Genomic DNA, 22875 nt, shown 5'->3' on the forward strand with positions numbered 1-22875 from the left:
GTTCTGCTCAAGTTATGATATTTAGTTTCTTCTTGAATACCAACAATAAAGTAACTTTCCAATCTCTAGAAAGGAAATGTGATGCTGTAGTTCTTATTAAAACCCAGAAATCTTTTTTTTATTACTCATGATTAATTTTCTTGGTTGTCTCAAATGCTGTCAAAAGATTTTTATTATATCATCTTTTTAAACATAGCTCAGTAAAATACACATTTCTATAATCAAGACAAAGATGTTATTTTATTATAAAAGCTTTTCTAATGATTTTAGTATCAGTGGTAGGAATCTCTGGGAGGTTTGTGGCATGCTCAGCAAGATGTCATTTTACCAGTTATAAGAAATATTTATTGCCTTGTGCACTCTTTTGAAATTCACAGTGTAATGTATCTTTAAATCATTCTCTACTTTACCAACTGGCACCTTTTCAAATGGTCTATTTGCCAGAATCAAAGGGATTACCTGAACATAATTTGAAAGACACCATATTTTCAGCTAGAATGACAAACCTCCAAAACACTTGTTTTCTAATGGTAAGATATACCTTCCCACCCGCATTTCTCCGGATCATTAAACAGGGGAGCCAAAACTCTGCTAAAGTACTATTTATAAAATGCAAGAAATTGAATCGTGATTGGTTTATACTGTGTGTTTACGGTACTTTTGAAATGATTACCCAATGCCTAAGACATTTTCTGATCCCAAGTATGGTATTTTTAAAAAAAAATATATTTACCTTGGAATATAATTGAAAATAAGTGCTACAGTTTTATGTTGAGCAAGCACTTAGACTTTTATATTTCTGTGTGTACTCTAAGGAAACAGAATAATCACTTAATTAAAAAGGTGTAGATATTATTGCCACATAAAATATAATGAGATCCTTATGTGTGACTAGATGACTCAAAAAGGGAAAACCTCAAATTAGTCTGAAGTACATTAATAAGAACCATTTAACCACACAACTTGCATTCATTTTCTGAGGATTAATCCTAAATACAAGAGGCTTGGTTTCTCAGGCATAGACATTGTACTCACAAATAACTCAATTGACCTTTTTAAGACTTGCTTCTGAAATAAGAAGCTGAAGAATTGAAGCCTCCAGTGAAATGATGTTAATTGTAGTTATTAATGGATAAATGAAGAAGAAAAAACAATCTCATAGCTGAATATATGGCAAATGTGCAAGAATATTTATAAAATTGGCTGCCGAGCTCATGCTCCGATATAGTTCCTCATAACTTCTCCTCCATAAAATTTCCAGTTTCACAGTGTATGCAAAACTGAAATACATTTTGAAGGCATTAAAATGTCGACATACAGTTAATTTACTTCCTTGTTAAGTCTTAAAATATATGAAATACAGGATTTGCAAAATGAGCAGCTTTGAGAGAACATTTACAGAGTAACAGTTCCAAGCTGAGTTCACCATAAAACATTATATTTTGGTGGTTCACTGTTAAATATTGATATTTTAAATGAGAATGTTAATATAATGCCATGGGGGAAAAGGGAGAAATGGGGAAAAATTACTGGAAAATTTTTCCGAAAATATAGCAAAAGCGTGCCCTGTATAACCTAAAAATGTCAAGGGAGAATGTTACAATTCACATTTCTGCCTTAGTTTGGGCTTGAGAAATCAGATATTGAAGAAAGTAATTATGCTTATTTGGAGCAAAAATTTTCTTCAAAGATATGAGCAAACCAAAGGGCAGTTTAAAAAAAAAAGAAACAGCATACTCATTAATGGGCACCTGAAAGTATATTCCTTCTTTTCTACAGGACTAAACTAAGTGCAATAACGGCCCTGCCTTAAAGAATTTTATTCAAGCATAATGGAAAATAGCTTCCTTCTCCTTCAGCTAGGATACTCATATATTGTCATGGAGTATAAATGGCTCATCTTCACCTTCTTCCCCTTCTTCCCATTCCTCCCAAACACTGCATTGCTCCAGAATCTCTGTTTTCCCAAAAGAAATTATCCTCCTATCAATCCATGTTCTTCTAATCTAAACCACTTTCAAAAACTTGTTTATAAGTAAGGAATTCTTCCCCAAGTTCCTCTGACAGATCATCTTATCTTTCAGCATATATGTTCACAGTTTAAATAAAAAGGTTTGCTCTTTCACATATTTCTAGCTAAGTGTAGTTTTATAAGAAATATTGGAAAGAACATTGGTTTTGAGGAGTTGGAATAATATCTCTGCTATTTACTGTTTATATGATGATGTCTAGATAGACAGACAGAGAGAGAGAGAGAGAGAGAGAGAGAGAGAGAGAGAGATTAGACAGATTAGACAGATAGATAGACAGACATAGAGACAGAACATTTTTTAAGTACTTTCTATATGCCAGAATACTGTCTGGATTAATATATGCCCTCTCTCTCACCTGTATATAACCAGGCATCGCCTTGACTAGCTGTAACAACAATGTTGCTAGCAGCTGCCATGGAGGTAAAAGACCAACAAAAAGAGAACATACTAGGGCTGCTAGCACAGGTTCTTTGATCCGTTTTTCTAAGAAAAGCAACTTTAAGGGGTTAATAACCTCACTTTAATATAACATACATATGTCATTCACTTAATTCAGGTGGAAAAGCCAGCACCCTGAACTTCAGAGAGAATACAAACAGAAATTACAAGCATACATTATATAAGAAGAGTAAATAAACACAAACCAGTAGACAGGCTTCTAACCATCTAACTATGGCAATACACAGTTACCAGAGAGAGAAGCATCAAAATCTGGGTTTTCAAAGCTGGGGGGCTCCATGACAGCTATCGAGAGTCTCATGTAGTCAAATCACATGACACTCTTCCATTGGGTAAGAGCCCCAAAACAAAACACCAACCTCGGATCATATATACCCTTCTCAGCTTCAGAGATTGTCACAACCATGAGACTCAAACCCCTGTGAATTAGGCTTTCTTGTCCCTTAAGCAGGTCATCAAAGACTCAGTCAAAGAAACAAACGCAAGACTCATCAAAGGCACTTGATTACCTCAGTGCTGAGAAGCACTCAAACAAAAAACAGCAAAAAGTCCAACTTTGCGTGCCATTCTATTTGAAAGGCAAGACTCAAAGGTACTTGATTACATTAGCATTCCAAAAGAGAACACAGTAAACCAAAGTCCCATCCTGCTTGACATTACACAAGCTGAGAGGGAGGTGTCCAGAGTCTAGCAGGAACAGAGGGTAAAGCACTGGACATCAACAGTATATAGCTATAGCTATTTATAGCTATAGCTACACCTATCTAGCTATACACACATACACGTATACTTTATGTATGTACACAAATACATATATGTATATATATATATATGTGTGTGTGTGTGTGTGTGTGTGTGTGTGTGTGTGTGTGTATTAATTCATATCAACTGGTTGATTGTTAACAGGGGCTACACAGGTGTGGCTTGTGAGCAATGGTGCAAGAAATTCTATCAGTGTTAACCCATAGAACTCTAAGTGAAAGTTGTCATTGCACCTCTGGGGACCCAACTTTAGACTATGAGTAACTAATTGGAGAATTGACTTCAGAGATCACACACTACACACACATACATGTATGTGTGTATATGTATGTGTATATGTGTGTATGTGTGTACATAGATATACATATATGTATAGATATAGATATAACGTGTATATGTGCATGTATACACACACTCTTTTGTTTAAGCAGCCTAGATATTTCAAGTGAAACTGTTCAGGAGAGAGTTCTTGATAGCCTCCTTTCTATATCTTGCACTTCTAGAAACATCCACTATAATGCTATATCTTTATATAAGCTAATATACATCTAGTATGGGATATACATGCAAAGACATTTTAGAGATTTCAGGATTCAATAAATTCCCTGAAGTATTTATTAAGAACTTCTATGTCCAAAAGCATTAAGCAAGGCGCTGATGTAGAAAGACAAGTAGACCAAGAGTTGATGATCTAATTGGGGAGATCACATATAACTGCAAATAACTATAATTTTTAAAAAATGAAGTATTCATAAGATATAGATAATGAACAGTCTTGAAGAATTTTAAAGGAGGAAAGGTCTTTTTGTTTGGGTGGGAATTAAAATGACATTTGAAATAAGGGTTTGAAAGACAAATAGACTTAAAATAGGAATTTTCGTTGTCCATTGTGGAAGATGACATTCAAGGAGTATGAGACATTATTAATAAAGTAAGTGAAATAAGAGAGCAAGAGAGATTTTTGGTGTGTGTGTGTGTGTGTGTGTATGTGTGTATATATTGTAAATATATTATAAATGTAAATTTGTATATGTATATACACATATACATGAATTGTGTATATATGTGTATATAAATATAGGGCAAAATACATTCTCTCTTCTCTTGTGTGTATATGTGAGTGTATAATGAATGAACTATACATAATCTCTCTATATACGTATATACACACATATGTGTGTATACATACATGTACAAATACACACATCTATACATATACATAATGATGAGTGAACTATGATATTTACATATATATGGATAATAGGTATAGTACATATACATATGTACTCACATACACACAGCAATATGCTATGTATGTATATATGTATTGGTTTTGGACATAATATGTATTCTATAAATAGTTCAGAGAATTTGTTGAATCCTGAAATCTATAATGTATTTTTAAATGCCTAGATGTCTCTTGCTGGATCTTAGCCTGTATAAAGGACATAGCTTTGTAGTAATATTGTCTAGAAGTAAAAGGTATAGAGATGAGACTATTGGGGTTTGGGGAAGAAGCAAGATACCCCCCCAAACAAATTCAACTGAAATATCTACATTTAATAAAAGATTTTACTGGCCAATGGAGACTAACCCCTTGAAGCTTGCAGAGATATTCACTGCTTATTTCCAGTCCTCAGGATAGACTCAGATAAGCTCTTCCTACTTCCAATTTGATACTTTGGAGAACCTGTTTCTGTCTATGAGCCACTCAGGAGATGGTACTGTGTGAAGAGGAAAACTCTTCTGATTGGCTTCGGAGCTAAAAGAGTTGGTGAAACAGGAGTTGTAGAAAAAAGAATTGAGTAAGAATACAAAAGGTATGATCTGACCATCTCACCAACCACAGAGTTTAAGGGACTTCCCCAGAGCCAATCTGCTAGTCATCTACAGAGCTAAAACTCGATCTCAGGTCTTTTACTCTATGTCCAGTGCTATTTCCATATAATCTCATCTTTCTTGACTAAAAATTTATATCTAAAGGATCCCGAAATTAATCTTTCATTACTACTTACATCAGTAAATAATACAAAAAAATGCAAAATAAAGCAAAATAGACAGGCATTAAAATAAGAAAAAATGAACACACCTCACATTTTCCTACAGAACTTAAGAGCCAAGAAGTCAATGAGTATACTGTGCACTTTTGCTTATCTTACTCATGAAATCTGACAATATCACAAAGGAACATATATGATTTTTAAAGTAAGGAAATTATTTTAAATATTTTATGCAATGTCACATCTGAATACTGTTATTTCTGTATTTTATTTAACTAAATAAAAGATGTGTGGTGATGTGAATTATATGGTCCACATTTCATTTTTTTTTCTTAAAGGGAATACGTTGAAATTTGTGAAATAATTACATATATGTATGTATGTGTGTGTATACACACCGAGATTATTTTAGGAGCTCATGAATCCCCTTACAAAAATTAGCAAATGCTTGGAAAACAGGTATGTCCAATTCTCCATTGAATTGAATCAATTCCAGGAATATCTTTTCAACCATGAAAAGCATTATAGCTCTGGATTAAGTTTATAAAAAACAAACACACAGAAACATGAATATCATTAAGAAGACATTCAAATTACTAAATAAGTTGGATTTTAACAAGTATTTTACATTATTTATCTCTATGTCTATTAAGAGAGGGAAATAAATTAACTAATGCTTCTTTTTCTCCCATCTAAATTATTGCATTTTATGTTTAGTGATAATAAGTTAAGAGATCTCTATTTAATCTGAGCTAATTTATCCATGCCTGGTACTCAGTATTCACTAGCACAAGAGTTCTATTTTTTAGAAGCACACCAAAAATAGATAATAACCTTTGAGACTTTTCTCTTATACAATAAATATGTCCCATGTGGAGGAAAAAGAGAGATGAATGATAATTAAGTCTAAATTACATGCAAGTTTACACTTGATAGCTGGACTTGATTTTTAATTCAACGGGTTTACTCTTGGCCCACACATAGCATTTGCTCAACCATGTGACAGCTTATTTCTTTTACTAAGATAAAGTTACATTTATTTTACAAGGTCAAATTTCTAGGGAACTGTACAGATCAAATTGGTTTGGCATCAAGCTCAAGAAACCAGCATGCTGTGTTAAACTGCATTACTAAAATTCATACAATACTTGTAACATAGTGGATGCCCAATACACTGCAGTAGTCAAAGCAGATCACAGTCATTAAGGTTTCGAAGGGAATTACTCTTAACGAGAAGTGAGAAAAACAAACACACACACACACACACACACATATACACACACACACAGAACTTTGCCACTGAATGTTGCAGAATACAACTTATTTTTTTGTCAAGTTTCATTGTCTGCACATAAAACAATGAAGTATTCTTCTTTACATTCGCATGTGACCCTTCCCCTCTTGTTCTTTGATGTTTGTCAATTTTTTTTATTCATATATTCATCTTTTTATCCCACTACTATGAAATTATCACCACATGAGAGATATTATATCAGTATACATATATGAATAAGTGAATGTATGTACATATGTAGATATTTGTATGTTATTTATGCAGGTATATGTATATTTTAATGTATTCAATTATCTTCAAGTTTCTTCCTATTATGTGCAATCCTTTAAGACAGAATTAAAGAGTTTCTGGAGACTTGTGAAGTAGCAGAAAGAACAGTAGAATGAGAGTTAGTAGACCTGGCTTCCAGACAGGTTTTTGTATGGAATGACTATGCGGTCTTGGACAGGTGACTACATCTCTCCAGATTTCAGCTGCTTCGTTAATAAAATGATAGAATCTGCTAAGATAGTTTATAAAAGCCATTTCAGATTTAACACTTCATAAAGTAAATATCTTTTATTTCTTTCTGGTATAATTGTTGGCTACTTGTCACAGTAGCTGAGGAAACCTTTGGGGGGAAAATCACATTTATATAGCACCTTAAGCTTTCCAAATACTTTTCCTCACAACTAGTAGAGGAAGTGGTAGAAATAGTATTTCCCCCATTTTATGGATAAAGAAAAAGAAAATATTGGAAAGGTTAAGTTACTTGCTCATAATTACATATCTTATAAGTAACTGAAAGATCCTTTGAACCAGCAAAATGACTTATAAAACAAAGAAGAAAATATTTTAAAAGCATCTTTCTACAAATATATTAACATGATAGTATACAAAATAAAATCAAAAGTTCCAGATACAAAAGGAAAGCTCTACATCAACAAGGAAATTTAGGTAACAAAAGCAAAGATATGAAGTTTGAAAGAACATATGAGAGTTCAAAAATCCAGAACTACTAGAAAAAGGGTGGACAGAGAGATAATCTAAGTATGATAGGCCTTCTAAAGAAACATGATAAAACAAAAGTTAGTCAAGAAGTGTTTATTAAGCAGCTAATATGTGTCAAGCACTGTGTTAAAGGTGAAAATATCATGTCAGTAAACACAAATACAAACAAAAATGAACACAGGATGCCAACAAAATAAAAACTAACAAACTCCCTAAGTAACAGAGTGGTCAACTTTCTGAACTTCTGTATTTAACAACATACTTCATTACTCCTGCCGATACCTTTTACATATCAAGAAAAATAGCCTGAATCATTGAGTTGTTGAACTAATTTTCAATAAATGAAAGGTGAAAAATAGAATATAATAGCAATTGATTTGTCCCTATACAAAAAGGTTCATGTCCTTCAAACTTGACCTTCATAATCAGTATTAAAATATGTACTTGAAACAAAAGAGAGGATTTGGAATCATTCTTCCTTAATATGTCAGAGATGATTATGGCGATTGACATAAGCATCTATTAAACAAAAGAAAAGTAATGAATAAGTCTTGAGTAGCATTGGGTTCCAGAACTAGTCTAGAATGATCACTGAGGGATGGTAGTGCTAATTTTAACTTGACTGATCAAAAGATACAGGAACCAAGCTTGCATTATATGAAAGCAGACTCAATAGCAATTGTCATCAACGATAGAATCAATGTGCTTCTCACTGACCCAAACAGTGAGGCCTATTCCATATCCCAAGAACAGTATATTGCACAATGAGAAGTTATGTAGCAAATATACAAACGCACACACACACACACACACACACACGTACACATGTGAAGATAAAGTGATTATCTGATAGTTGCAACTCAGATATGTGGGGTCTAAACTGACAGTGGGAATTAGGGGAATTTGCATATGCTCTATAAAAAAGATAAAAAAAGTTTTGCATTCATTAATCCTCTTCAATGAACATATATATGTATATATAGAGAAAACAGCATGCAAATACAAACATAAGCACACATATACAATAACATACAGATAAATATAAACATATACACACGTGCAGACATACACAAATGAGTTTTAATGAGACATTACTATGGATCAAAAAATGAAAAATATAGCAAATTCAGAGGAACATTCAAAGATATTTATGAGCTGATGCAAAGTAAAATAAACAGAGTAAAAGGAAAACATACAATAAGACCAACAAAGGAGGTCAAACTGAGTGGTTACAAAACAAATGAAGATCCAGAAAATGGATTATGAAACATGTATTACCCTCACAACCCTGAGAGGTTTCAACACTGAAAGAAAGAGAACTAATAAGGCTGAATATTGTCTACATTGTCAGATATAATTACTGTACTGGATGCTTTTGCTTAATGGTTTTGTTTTGACAGAAGAGTTGGCTCATAAAAAAGTCATCAATAAAATGTATTAGAACATGGCAATATACTTTAATGCAATCTAAGTTTAAATCTCAGCAGCAAGGCTACAATACATTGAGGCTATTCTTAAATAGATCTTATTAAATATTCTTAAATAAATCCATCATTATTTTTAACCTTAGAAGGTAAAATCACAAGTAAATATAGTTTAAGTTTTGAAAATGTCATAATAACATTTATATTCTGATCTGTTGTAAATCATCATATTTTGTTATGTCATTGGGGATACAAAGCTCAAAAAAATCACATTGTACTTAGTAGGGTTATCATTAAATTTAAAGTGGCTTAATAAACAAAAGTAATAAACAAGGGTAATTTTGTATTAGCATTAATACACATCTACAATATACATTACTTGGAAGAGTAATGTTCTTTCAAAACAAATGTAGGCCCATTAGCAAGACTAGCTTGTCATCTTGTTGACTGAATAAGTATCCTCAGCTTTCAGCAAATCTGTTACGATCTCTTTCATTTCCAACAGAAATTCACGTTTATTGGTGAAGAGTTTTTTTTTAAAGTATAAACTTATGAGTCCTAGTGGAAAACAATGAAATAGGATATACTTTTTAGTAAGCACAACATTAATCAACAATTTTAACATAGTTGTTTTTCATTCAATATTCATGACTCCTTTTACTGCTCAGACACTTCAATGCATTTTTCCACTTCTACTGGCAATATTAATTACAAACATAAGCCCAGCATTTGCCAAAACAACATTAGTGATCTCTTTTTTGGAGACTCATTGATTCTTTCTACATTAGACTTTGTTCAGAGCTTGAAACCAATAGTATAATTACCAAAGCTGATCTTCCCATTATGTTTTTTTTTCTAAATTGGCATTTGCCTTTCCCTGTATTTTAGACCAATACTGTTGTGAATTCCAGGACAAATAAAAAATAAACAGAAATTGAAATGTAGTAAGAAAGCATAGTAACCAGAGCTGTAATTGAGATCTCTTTTGCAATAAGGATATCCACCCTCGCCACCCACCCCACCACCACACATACCATTCAAATATATATGTCTTAAGAGAGAAGATAAAATGTTTATTTGAAGAGGTTAAGTTTCAACTCGGCTACTTTGAATCTAAACTGACAGCAGTAATATTTAAGGAAAATCACATATGCTCCATAAAAAAGATAAAAATAATCACTGCATTGCATTCATTTATCCTTTTCATTGAATGTCAAGCTTCAATGGCAGCCTGTGTGGAAAATATTTAAAATCAGCCAGAGACCAATTCTGGTTCAATGTTTTGTTATTATTAATAATTAAAAATTACTGAAGGTTCATGATCCACTTAGATATTATAATAAAGTTTCAATCAAACATGACATCCTTTTTGTTAAACATGGAAGTTATGAAATAGGTAAGTTATAAACCAGATAGATTTTTTAAAAGGGAAGGCAATATGGCATAGTGAATGGAATGCTACATTTGCAGTCAGTAATGTATAGGTTAAGTCACCCCTCTGACATTTGGTAGCTGCATGAAGAATAATATTTGGGTACTTGAAAGAAGGTCAGAGATTTATCTGGAAAACTCACTTGTTCACATACCTTATTACCCTTCTGTCCATAAAATTTAACTGTTTCTTTACTTTTGTTAATAGATAATTTCTATTTCTATGTTTCTAGAACAGACTTTGAAAAAGACATAAGCTTTTAACTCCAGATACTTTTACTCTTAGTGTTCCATTGTTTCTTCCCTAAGTGTTCTCCATAACTTACCTAGTCTCATATATTTCAGGTAAATGACTATTTTGTTCTTTGGCAGACTCAGTAAAATAAAAGCTAAAGGAAGAAATGTAGGCAGAAGTAGTATATTAAGATGAGAATGATAAATTTTCACTTGCTTTGGAAGGTGATGAAGAATCTATGAAACAAATTTAAGAGAACTGTGAGCAGAGCCCTGGATAGGATAGGTATATGAAAGATAGATAGATAGATACATAGATACATAGATACATAGATAGATAGACAGATAATTGGAGGTAAAGAGATAGATTATAAAGCAGTAGTTGATGGATTAAAAATGTATGTGTATTAAGGAGAATGTTGAACATGATGCTGAAAGAAAGCTAAATATAAACGTTTACTTGAAATAATCAAAATGAAAAATGATAGAGGTTTAAGTTATGGTTTTATCTTTGAAGTCAAAAAGTAGGGCAGAAACTGGAGAATTTTGCCAAATTGCATTGCGGTTCATCTGGAACTGCTTAGATATGAGAAGATGAATAAACGATAACCTCAGTTGTAAATAACTAGCTTTATGAAAGTGGCTATTTCAAAAAAATGACAAACAAGTTAAAAACCCAGAGGCAGCTTTCACAGAATCTGAACTGTGGAATTCCAGCATTGGAAGGGATTTTCAGGGATTACTTAGTCAATTGTATTTCTTGCTAATAAGACTATTTAAATTCTCCCAAAAAGATAGCTTCTATTCCTCTCTTCCATAACTTTGTAATCACAGACATTATAGAGAAGCAAAGAAACATACCTAAAGAGACTCAATAATTAACTAAACTGAGATACCTGTAAGAACAGTATATAGGTATAAAACAGTGAGGGGACCCAAGGGCTGATATCAGCTCCCTTCCCCTGACTTAGTCTTTGTCTTGGGAGTAGCTACAGAGTAGCAGTATACCTCAGTTTCTTTGCAAAGGAATGGGATAATAGCAAATATCATGGTGTACAGCATATCAATAGAGTCTGTATATCACTAGGTAGATATGATAAACTAGTATGGCTTATAACAAGACAAACCAGCAAGCAAAATGAGAGCAATCCATAGTTTTAGATCTGGAAGGAATCTTATAGGCCTTCTTGCCCAGCTCCTTCATTTTACAGATAAGTAACTGAGGCTCAGAGAGGTTAAGAGATTTGCCCAAAGTAATACAGGTATCAATGGCAGAGCTCGGATTTGAACCCAGATTCTTTGACTTCAATCCAGTGCATTTTAAAAAATTTTATCATATATCTTGTTCCCTTCTAAATTATCTAACTGAAAGTTACTAATGCATTAAAGCTAACAGAACTACTTCCACTGGTCTTTTCCTTACCTTTTATTTTCTCCTTCAGGGCCAGCTTTATTAAAATATGGTATTATTCCTACACCTGACATGTGCGACAATTCACTGCTTCTGGTTTCATATCTGAAAAGGTAATATCAGAGTATCAAAGAATTATGTAACTATACAGATAAGAAAATAAAAAAAAACACACATCCCTTGCATGATTTTTTTGTCATCTGCCCCTGAGATCATACGAAAGATGCAGGGGTATGGAACCTGTGGCCTCAAGGCCACATGTAGCCCCCTGGGTCTTCATAAGTATCCTTTTGACTGAATCCAAACTACACAATCCTTTGTTTTGTGAAGTTTGGATTCAGTCAAAGGGATGCACTTGAGGACCTAGGCGGCTACATACGTCTCTGTGGCTGCAGGTTCCCCACCCCTGAAAAAGAGTCTAAATATATGTGTGTGTGTATGTATATATGTGTATATAAAAGTATATATTTAATATATTTTATATAATATATGTATATGTGCATGTATATGTGTATGGATGTATCATGGATGTATACATATTGTGTATACATCTAGATAGATAGATAGACAGATAGATGGATAGATGGCTGGATGGATGGATGCCTTTTGCATCTTTTTAAAGTTTTAGACTGGCTTTTGGCCCCAAATGGTAGCTCTTCTTTGTGTTTGATAATTTATATCCTTATTGTGAAAAATGCTTACAAATGCTATGTTAACAGAAACAAAACAAAACACAAAAATACTAATTAAGAGACATGTTGATTCCTCAATGAATTTTTGAGTTGGTGGATAAAATGTAGCCTCAAGTGAAACATAGAGATTTGAAAAAAAAATTAAAAATCTTATCTGAAATTTGTCTTATAGATAGTTTTGGCAGTAATCTAGAGGCTTGTCTTCCATTCTAGCCTTGCCCGGTCACTGGTCCCCATACTTAGAAGATCTCTCTCATTAACACATTTTAAGTCACTCTACTCCCCCAAAGTTCAGTTCAAATGCTAACAGCACCTGCACTGCTTTTGTTATTAAGAAGGATTGAGTATATTTTTAGACTGTAACACTGTTAGAACTTTTGAAATTTAAAGGCTTTAGACACATTACTGTGGGGCAATAGATGCCTAAATGGAGAAATATACATTTTCATCATTAAAGAAAACTTTCCTCAGAGACGATATCCTGGTCAAAGCATGGAATCTCATTTATCGTTTAAATTTTTAAATATGGTACTCTGATCAAATCCTGAGCTATCATTAGTTTTACTCATTGGTTATTATGATTGAAGGTGCAATGGGTCATTTGGGAATAAAAACCTAAAAGATACAATAGAATGACAATCAAATTTTGAAATTAGATGGCATATGAAGAGCAAGTGAGCACAGATAGTAGCTATGAAAATAAAGGAAAAATTGGATTTGCAAGAATTTAATCAGATCTGGAATAACTTCTTCATTGCGGCTATGTCCTCATTATTTAAAAAGCTATAAAGAAATGAAATATAGGGCTCTTTTAGCAGCAGAACTGAAGAGTGAAGTTAAAAATAATAAATTGATAAAGATCCTTGGTAGTAATATGAAGATAGAGAAGAAGGGCAACAGGATTTGAAACAGATATTTAGATAATTAGATGTGAATGAATTAAGTTTAGAAAATATTAGATGTATGACAGGCAAATATAAGATATAACACACATGAACAAATGACTGGTAGTCGTTAGTGTGAGAGATAAGGCTTAACCCCAAGGATTGAACAAAGTTAAAAAAAAGACATTGGCTAACAGGATGGAGAAATATATACTAGTATATCATTAATAGAAGGGATAGTTCTACTGTTTAATGAGGTCTGCATCTTACAAATTACCCACAGGAAAGCAGAAGGTGTACTCTTGGTTACAATAACTCTCACAAATTGATCAAAAGAAATATAACAGTTTATTAATAAGAGTTCAGGAAGGAGACATTTGTTGAAGGAAAGAAAAAAGAGAAAGAGAGAAAGAAAGAGACAGACAGAGAGAGAGAGAGAGAGAAGAAGGGACGGAGAAAGAAAGAAGGAAAGAAAGAAAGAAAGAAAGAAAGAAAGAAAGAAAGAAAGAAAGAAAGAAAGAAAGAAGAAAGAGAAACAAGAAAGAAACAAGAAAGAAACTAAGAAAGAGAAGAGAAAAGAAAGGAAAGGAAATACAACTTTCAAATCACAACCCCTGCACTGATACTTATAAAGGGATGGAACAAGATAGCTCAGTTAACAGCAACTGATACTCCGATATTTCAAAAGATCCTGATCTCCTGATCAGTATAAAGTATAATGGCTCTCCAGGTGTCAGGATATATGCCTTTACACTTGTGCAACTTTTGTCTTTCCCCTACATCAATCTTCAAAATGAGCTAACCCTAATCTTAATTCCAACTCTAATACTCTGCATTCTCCAGATCTTTCCTGTTGTCTTGACATTACATAGATAACCAATGGAAAAAAGTAAACTATAATTTATCCTTCTCTCCAGGTAAATGGCTGATGCTTTTTTTCTATAGTCCTATGTCTCTGTGATGCTATTTTTTTGTAATATTTATACCTCATGATTCTTCATTTCTAATGTTAGAGGCTTGCCCATACATACTACATATCCCTCCCTTAACTCTTCAGTGATCATAAAATTTAAAATTTTTTAGAGATTTTTGCATTCTAAGACTCAGACAAAAGCATTTATCTTAAAAAAAGATGAACTTTTGTTTCAAGGATATGTATTTGTTCATTAAAATAAAGAACTGTAAAATTTTCCATAACCAGAGGGAAAAAAATGACCATAAGTTTCCCTCTCACTCCCCACAATAAACTCAGTAAGAGCACTGTCCAAAGGCCGTCTGTCAGACTACTATTTACCCTTAAACATTCTATCGTTAAAATTATTCCAATACAAAGAAAATATTATTCCAAGGGCACTTGATTACCTTAGTGCTGAGAAGCACTCCAGAGCAAAAGACAACAAAAAAAAAATCCACCTCACTTGCCATTACATTTGAAAGGCAAGACTCATCAAAGGTACTGCTTTAGTGCTGGGAAGCACTCCTAAAGAAAAAACAAAGGCAAGAAGTCCCACCCTGCTTGCCATCACAACTTAGCACAGTGCCTGGCACATATCAAACACTGTATATGTTAGGTAGTGGTGGTGGTAGTGGTAGTAGTAGTAGTAGTAGTAGTAGTAGTAGTAGTAGTAGTAGTAGTAGTGGTAGTAGTGGTAGCAGTAATAGTTGTAGTAGTGGTGGTGGTGGTGATGGTAGTGGTAGTAGTAGTGGTAGTAGTAGTAGTAGTAGCAGTAGTAGTAGTAGTAGTAGTAGTAGTAGTAGTAGAGGTGGTGGTGGTGGTGGTGGTGGTGGTGGTAGTGGTAGTAGTGGTAATAGTAATAGTAGTAGTAGTCTCCCAAGAGCATGGAGAATAGTAGATTTTTCAAAGGAAGAGTCTACATGATTTGATGACTGTTATGAGTAGGAAATGAGGGAGAAGCAGGAGTCAAAGATAACACTAATATTTTTAGCATAACTGAATGGTAGAACAGTGGAGTCATTAAAAGAAATTTGGAAGAAGGGATGTTTTTGAGGAGATGAATTCAATTTGTGGCCCTGGTGTGTGGTTACTAGATGATACTTTAAGTGATCAGAGCAGGGAGCTCATACCAAGGGGGAGCTTGCAAAGACTTTCAGCCGACTCAAAGAAGTTGGATCCAATAGCAGATACTGGAGCTCCTGCTAGGCAACTGGAGTCAAGAGCTTGAAAAGCTTGAAAAGAATAGGATCAGACTTTACATATTCTTCTACTCTGAAACAGTCAATTTTTTCTTACCAATCTTTGCAGCTTTTTATTGAGTAACAAATTATCCCCACGCCTGTTTGTATGCCTTTTATTCCTACATGACAGTTATTTATGAATATCACACACTTCCTTCCTGAACCCGGTTAAATAAAGCCAACCATCAAATGGAGAGTATATGTCAGCACATTTAATATTCTTTATTCATTGTCATCCCCTTTCTATCCAAAGAAAGTAGATTCATTTCTTCATTTCTTCTTCAGAGCCAAGCTTCGTCATTTTTATCGTAGAACATTTGGTTTCATTTTATTTTATTTTTTTCTCCTTCGTGTTGCTGCAGTCATTAGGTATATTGTTTCCCTGATTCTGCTTACTTAGCTTAGCATCAATTCACATGAGTATTCCCATGTTTTCCCAAACTCTTCATATTTATCATTTCATACGGTTCAGTAACGTTATATTAAATTCATTTATCATAGTTTGTTGATCCATACCCCAATCAATGAGGCCCACTAGTTTTCCCTTATTCTTTGCTACCACATACACGCAGAAAAATTCTGCTATGAACATTTTTTATTTGTGTGAGACTTTTATTTTTGCCTTTGACCTCCTCGAAGATTATATGCTTCACAGATATAAGAATCAAAGGGCATTGACATTTCAATCATTTTTTTGGTATAATCACAAGTCAGTTCTTAGTAGTTTGGACCAAGTCATAGATCTATCAACTGTTGCATTAAGAAGATTAGCTTCCTGCAACACATCCAAAGTTAGCTATTTCTATCCTGTAATTTCTTTTTGTATTTTCTCTGAAGTTCAGGGTGCTGACTTTTCCCACTGAACTAAGTGAATGATATATGTATGTCTAATGAAAGTGAAATTGTTAACCCCTTAAAGTTGCTTTCCTTTATAAAAGTAGATCAAAGAACCTATGCTAGCAGCCTCCTGTGTGCCGGTGTTATTGGCCTTACACAGTCACAGTAGCTGCTAGTAACATAGCTCATACACCCTTTTGTATGACTTTGAGTAAGCTATTTCATCTTTCTGGTTCTCAGTTTCTTCATGGGTAAAATAAAGGAAGGTGATGAACTAAATAAATCTACAATCCTACAAAACTGAATGTGGCCTTATTCTAGCAAACTGAATGAGCTAATGTACTATCCAAAGCACCTCAATTGCTGTAGGAAATTGGGACAACAGATTCCATTATTCTAAAATCACTTGAATAGGTAGTCATCCATAATTCTGTTTAATCTATTTCCTGAATGTATGATAATCAATAAGTTTCACCATTTCTTCTTCATAAAAAACAAAGGAAATGTTGAAAATAGGCAAGTATTTAGAAAGAAAAAATGGGGAAAAGTTAAATGTTATTTTCCATTGCCATTGTCTCTGTCCATGCCTTCTCTATATTTTCTAATACGGAAAATATAATTTTTCCCATAGACATCATGGACAATTTGTAACTGTGGTTCTAGGCTTTGCTGACTCCAATTTAGCAACCATATGTATGTATGAGAGGTGCCTAGAGATGTCTGATCAATCTAGGTGTTTTCATAACTCTTACAAAACTGAAAAAAGCAATCCTTCAAGACCAACGGAAAAATTATTTTAAAAATGGGAGTCATCTTTTGCTGACACCACTACAAATGTAACTGTTCTTCTATTCTGTTATAGAAGCGTAATAATAGTGTTCCTAGTTATCAGATAAAAGATAGTTCAGCTATGTGACTAAGTGGTAATGAAATAAATATTCAACCTCCACGTCTATAACCATTTCAAATCCTTCAAAGCAGTTCTTGATTAATCAAGCTTAAAGATTATCTTAGTATTTATATTCTCCCTTGCATTTGTTCCTTGTCCTTCTGGTGATAAAGGCATTTTATATAGTGTGCAGATCTACACCCACTCTTTTCAGCAAAACAGATAAGATTTTTTTTGTCAAAACATTTAATTATAAAGTTATTCATGCTGCTTAAGAAGTAAATCATTTAAAGAGTAAAAAAGATTAAATTCAATTTTGAAAAGAAAATGCTTACAGATAAAAAGAAAACCTTATAATCTAAGAAAGAAATTAATTTGTCATTTCAAGAGAGTTAATGAGCTTCATATACTCTTTGATGATGAGAAAGAATATGATATACAGAGAAAAAAAGCTTTAATGAGTTTGAAAATTGACAGATAACTAAGCCCTTTTTTACAATCTGCAATTAATATCTGTTGCTTTCTCCTTTTTAGGTGCTGTATGATGTACTTTCATACATATAAAGTCCTTTTGTAGTAAAGTGTTCAAGTCTAAATCTTCCAGGTCATCAAGATCAATTCTTCATTTGTTTTTATCCAATTCTCGTTTCTAAGAGATGAAAAAAAGTTAAATAGTCCAAATTGGCCAAATAATGAGGATTCCAGGAAGATTTATGGGAAACAATTTAAATGATTATATTTCTTGAGGTTGCAGAGGCAGTTTTGTAAACTCTTTTGAAGGACAGACGAGAGCTAAATTGTGTAATGATTGGAGAATCAAGATTTGAACAGAAACTCAAGGAATCATTCTATAATACTGGTACTATTATTCCCTTAAGGCATACAATTTACTTATTTATGTGTTTCCAAAAGCTCTTCTAAGAACAATCTGTCAGTCAACAAGCATTTATCAACTCCCTATTGTGTGCCAAGCATTGCACTAACTGCTGGAGATACTAAGGCAAAAATATGTCCTTGTCTTCAAAGAACTCACATTCTAATGGGAGACACAACATGCAACTTTCTATATACAAGATACACACAAGGTAAATAGGAATTATTTTCAGAGGAAAATTACTAGCAGGTTAGCAATTGGGGGAGGGGTGAAAGGGAGATCCAGGAACCTAGAAAGGTCTCCTACAGAGGGATGAGATTTTTAGCTGGGATCAAAACCAAGGAAGCCAGGAGGTAGTGGAAAGAAGAGAGAACATTTAGGTTTGGGGGACATCAAGTTAAAAGGTGTGGTGTCAGATGATGGAATGTTATGTGCAAAAATCAGAAAGTAGCTGTCAAAAGGATCCCTTAACATTCATTAACATTGACCAGGGTTGCTGCATCATAGAATATGTAGATTGGAATAAAGTGTAAGATTGGAAAGGCAGGACTCTGATGCCTCATCATGAACATGTTGGGTTGCTTAAGAGATGGTGCCAATCACCTGTAAACCCCTGGCATATTCTATGAGACCTTGAGAGATTCAGCTATGGGCCTGAGAATGGACAATGTTCCAAGAACCAAGTCACATAATTCAGAGATGCTATACAAGACGATAAAATTTCTTGAGCTCTGAGAAATTTACAAAATCACCTCATAATTATGGAGGGCAGAAACCCTAGATGGATGAAATCACCAGAATTTCAGAGTTTTGTCCTAATGGGGATTTTTAAAGCTAGTTTGGGAAAGTCAAATCCTAGGAAACCTTTCCCTTCTACCCAAAAGAAACTAACAATTCTTGGATAATCTAGCTAAACGCCTGAATTATCTATATAATTGTATTAGTATAAGCGCAGCCAGGAACTGCTCTTTTACATAGGCCCACTACATAATATTGAAATTTGAAGAGCTTTTGCAGAATTTCATTCTCTAAAATCTCTTCTGCTGTTGGCTGAAATTTTGCCATTATTATACTGTTTCTTAAATATTACCTGCTCCTATAGAAATGCCCTTAGACTAAGGCTAAATGTCCACCATTTTTGCATGAATAAGTATATCAGATCCCTACTTGCCTAGAAAGGGAGACACTAAGAGCTACACGAATAGAAAAACAAAAAAAAAAGGTGTGGTAAAGGGTGAAGAAGGCTGTTGGGGGAAGAATTGAAAGATAAAGTTTGCATATTTAACAAACTTTCCTGGGTCTAGTCCTGAGCACTTAAGTACTACAACTTAAATACTGCCACTTCTAGAGTAAAAAGATCAAAGACAGAGAAAGCTAGAGTTTGGAATTAGTAAGTATTAAAAAAGGCAAATTCTAGAAGGGAGCAATGCATTGCACAGGGTTAGAATGGCTAGGGCTGAAGCATACTGTTTTGTAGTTACCTTTGATCCCCCTGAGAAAAGCTCATAATGATTTTTATCATCTCCCATAAAGTGAAATGTGAAAGTTGATGGTATGAAGGGGTTAAAGATGGCAACAGGGAATGCATAGCTCAGGATAGAAATGAGATAGGTTCCAAAGTAGATGGAGTTGGATAGAGAAAGTGAAGAAATGCATTTACAATAGCTGGGAGGATTTTGTTCACTTTCTACACTTCATTTATAAAGAAGGGATCATCTAATCTATTTTTCCCCTTCCACTAGAAGGAAACTTCCTGTGGAGCTATATAGATACTCTGTCCCCACTTTGTTGTACATGATCTGACTCCTTATTGATGGACATGTGCCTTCTTCCAATGACACAATACTTTACTGATGGTTCCTGTAACTAAGGGATTGTGTAAAAAACAATTAATGATTAAATCACAACAGTAGTGGGCTATAGGATGTTCTGAGAAGAAAAAGCTCTCTCTCTTTTTGGTATACATCCACATCTTTTACTGCTTTGACTTCAGTAAGTTGGGTGTTGGGTGAGAGTGGTTCTCTAAACATTCCCCACCCCCACCCCCAGTGGCACTGGTAACTATGACAGATGGAAACTTGCTTGCTTAGATGTTCCTAATGTTCTGGCCTCCTCCTTCTCTTTTTTGTTTTCTTTCCTGAGAAGAGGTCAGCAACCAGCAATCCTGTGTAACAAACTTTCCATCAGTGTTAGAACCTTGTAAATTCCTGAGGTTGCAAGTTTCTGAGTTGAGTGATAGCTGCCCCTTGGGAGATGATTTCTACAAACAGCACATTTTCTCAAAGTGGAAGGCTATCGAAAGGCCATCCTGAACCTGAAAACTACAAAAAAGATATCCCCTGGATGACCAAAAGGTCTGGATTTTTTTGGAGTTCTTGGAACATTTCAGGCCCAAAGCAAATGTGAAATGGCTGCCTAGCAATATTAAAAAGTTATCTTTACCTCTTGCAAGAGTTAAATGAGTACAAGGGAATATAATTTTATGTTTTTCTACATTTGTTATAGATCTTTCTTCTTTCAACTGTTTTTGTCTAAAGTATTTTTAGTGGTGAAAGAAATCAATATATATATATGTATGTATATATGTGCATATACACACATGAACACACATATGTATGTGTATATATACATACATATATATATATATATATATATAGTACTTTGGATATTTTTTCCAGGAGGGTCTCTGTTTCCTACTTTGACAGTAGTCCCTAGAATGATCCTTAGCTAAGCTTTGTTTTAGAGATTTCCCCAAAGCTATTACAGGGAAAGGCGGTAAAAGGAGAGGTGAGGGGAGAGAGGGAAATAAGTCAGAAAAAGACAGAAAAAATTGCCTATACTCATCCTCTTTGGTGTTAGGCATCTTCAGACTACATCTAGATACAGGGTCACATTTAAAGTTGCACATTGAATTCTGCTGAACAGCGCGTTGTCACATTGCCTAAGTGCATGATAAAGGACATAGAGATTCTAGAACCAGCTTCTAACCACGTTTCAGATGTTTTGTGTGCTTCTGGCATATGGAAATAAAGGTGATTTCAGACTGGCGGATGGAATGCTGAGTGGATACAGAATACTTGTATAAGGGTAGAATTGGTTCCAGAATTTTTGGGGAAGAGACACACGTGTGATTCAGAGATAGTTTGCCATGTGGAAGGACATTGAAGCTGCAGACGTACAAAAAGCTGAATCCTTAATATATCTGTGATTTTCACTCTAGACCCTCTACAGTTGACATTTTGGAGACTTTTTCTTGTTTGAAATCAGGCTCTCTCCCTTGGAATAAGCTGAAATCTCATTTTACTCCAAACTACATGCTCTTTCACTCCTGTGTTATTTTCTAGCATGGAGAGGTTTATTGGCAGAAGAGAAGTCCAATTTTGAACATGTTGAGTTCAAAGTATCTGTGAGGCTTTCAGTTCAAAAAGTTGGAAATATAAAACTACAGGTTAGAAGAGAAGTCAGGGATGCATAAAAAAAAATCTGAGAATTATCTTCCCAGGACAGACACTTGAAGGACATCCATGGTTAGAGGGTATGATCTAGAGAAAGATTCATCATAAGAGATGAAGAATTAGTGGTAAGACAAGCAGGAGGAAAACCAAAAGAGAATAGTGTCACTGAATCACAGAGAGGAAAGTATAGCCAGAAGAGGATGATCAAGTTTCAAAGGCTACTGATAAGTAAAGGATAAAGATTGAGAAAAGGGCATTAGTATTGCAAATTAAGGTATTATTAATAACCTTGGAGAGAGCTCTGTTGAATGATAAAGTAATCCAGATTGTGGAGTCTTTAGATGACTGGAAGTAAAGGCAAAAAGTGTAGGCAGCTTTCCCAAAGAACTTAGCTAGGAAGGAGAGGTAAGACAAGGGATGACAACAGTTGGGGTTTTTGTTTGTTTTTTGTTGTGATTACTATTGGGTTTTATGTGTGCACACATGCATGTGGGTCCATACATGCATGTGTCTCAGGATGGGGAAGAGGTGAGCATTTTTGTACACCAACAGGAAGTAACTGGTAGCCTGGGAGAGATTAAAGATTAGTGGGAGAATGGGGATGATAGAGGGGGCAATATTCTGGAGGTGTAAAGGGATGGGATTACTTGTGCATACCGGGAGCTTTGACTTGACAAAAAGGGTCACCTCTTCATGTGATACAAAGGTAACAAAGGAGAATGTGGAGGACTCCACCTTAGTGATGTGATATGAGGAGGGGAGAAGAGGGAGGTCTTGGTAAATGGCCTCAATTTCTTAGGTCAGGTATAAGTCAAGATTCTTAGCTGAGTGGATGGGAGACAGAGTGCTATGGGAGATGCAAGAAAAGTTGAAAAGGTTTAGAACAGCCACTGTAGTGAGTGGAATAGTGTGTTTTGTTTGTTTTGTTTTGTTTTTTTAAGAAAAAGAAGAAAAAAAACATTGCAATAAGGACTAAATTGCAATTAAGTAACAAATTTGTAGTGGACCCA

Source organism: Trichosurus vulpecula, chromosome 4 (assembly GCF_011100635.1).
Source record: "Trichosurus vulpecula isolate mTriVul1 chromosome 4, mTriVul1.pri, whole genome shotgun sequence".
NCBI classification, from domain to species: Eukaryota; Metazoa; Chordata; class Mammalia; order Diprotodontia; family Phalangeridae; genus Trichosurus; species Trichosurus vulpecula.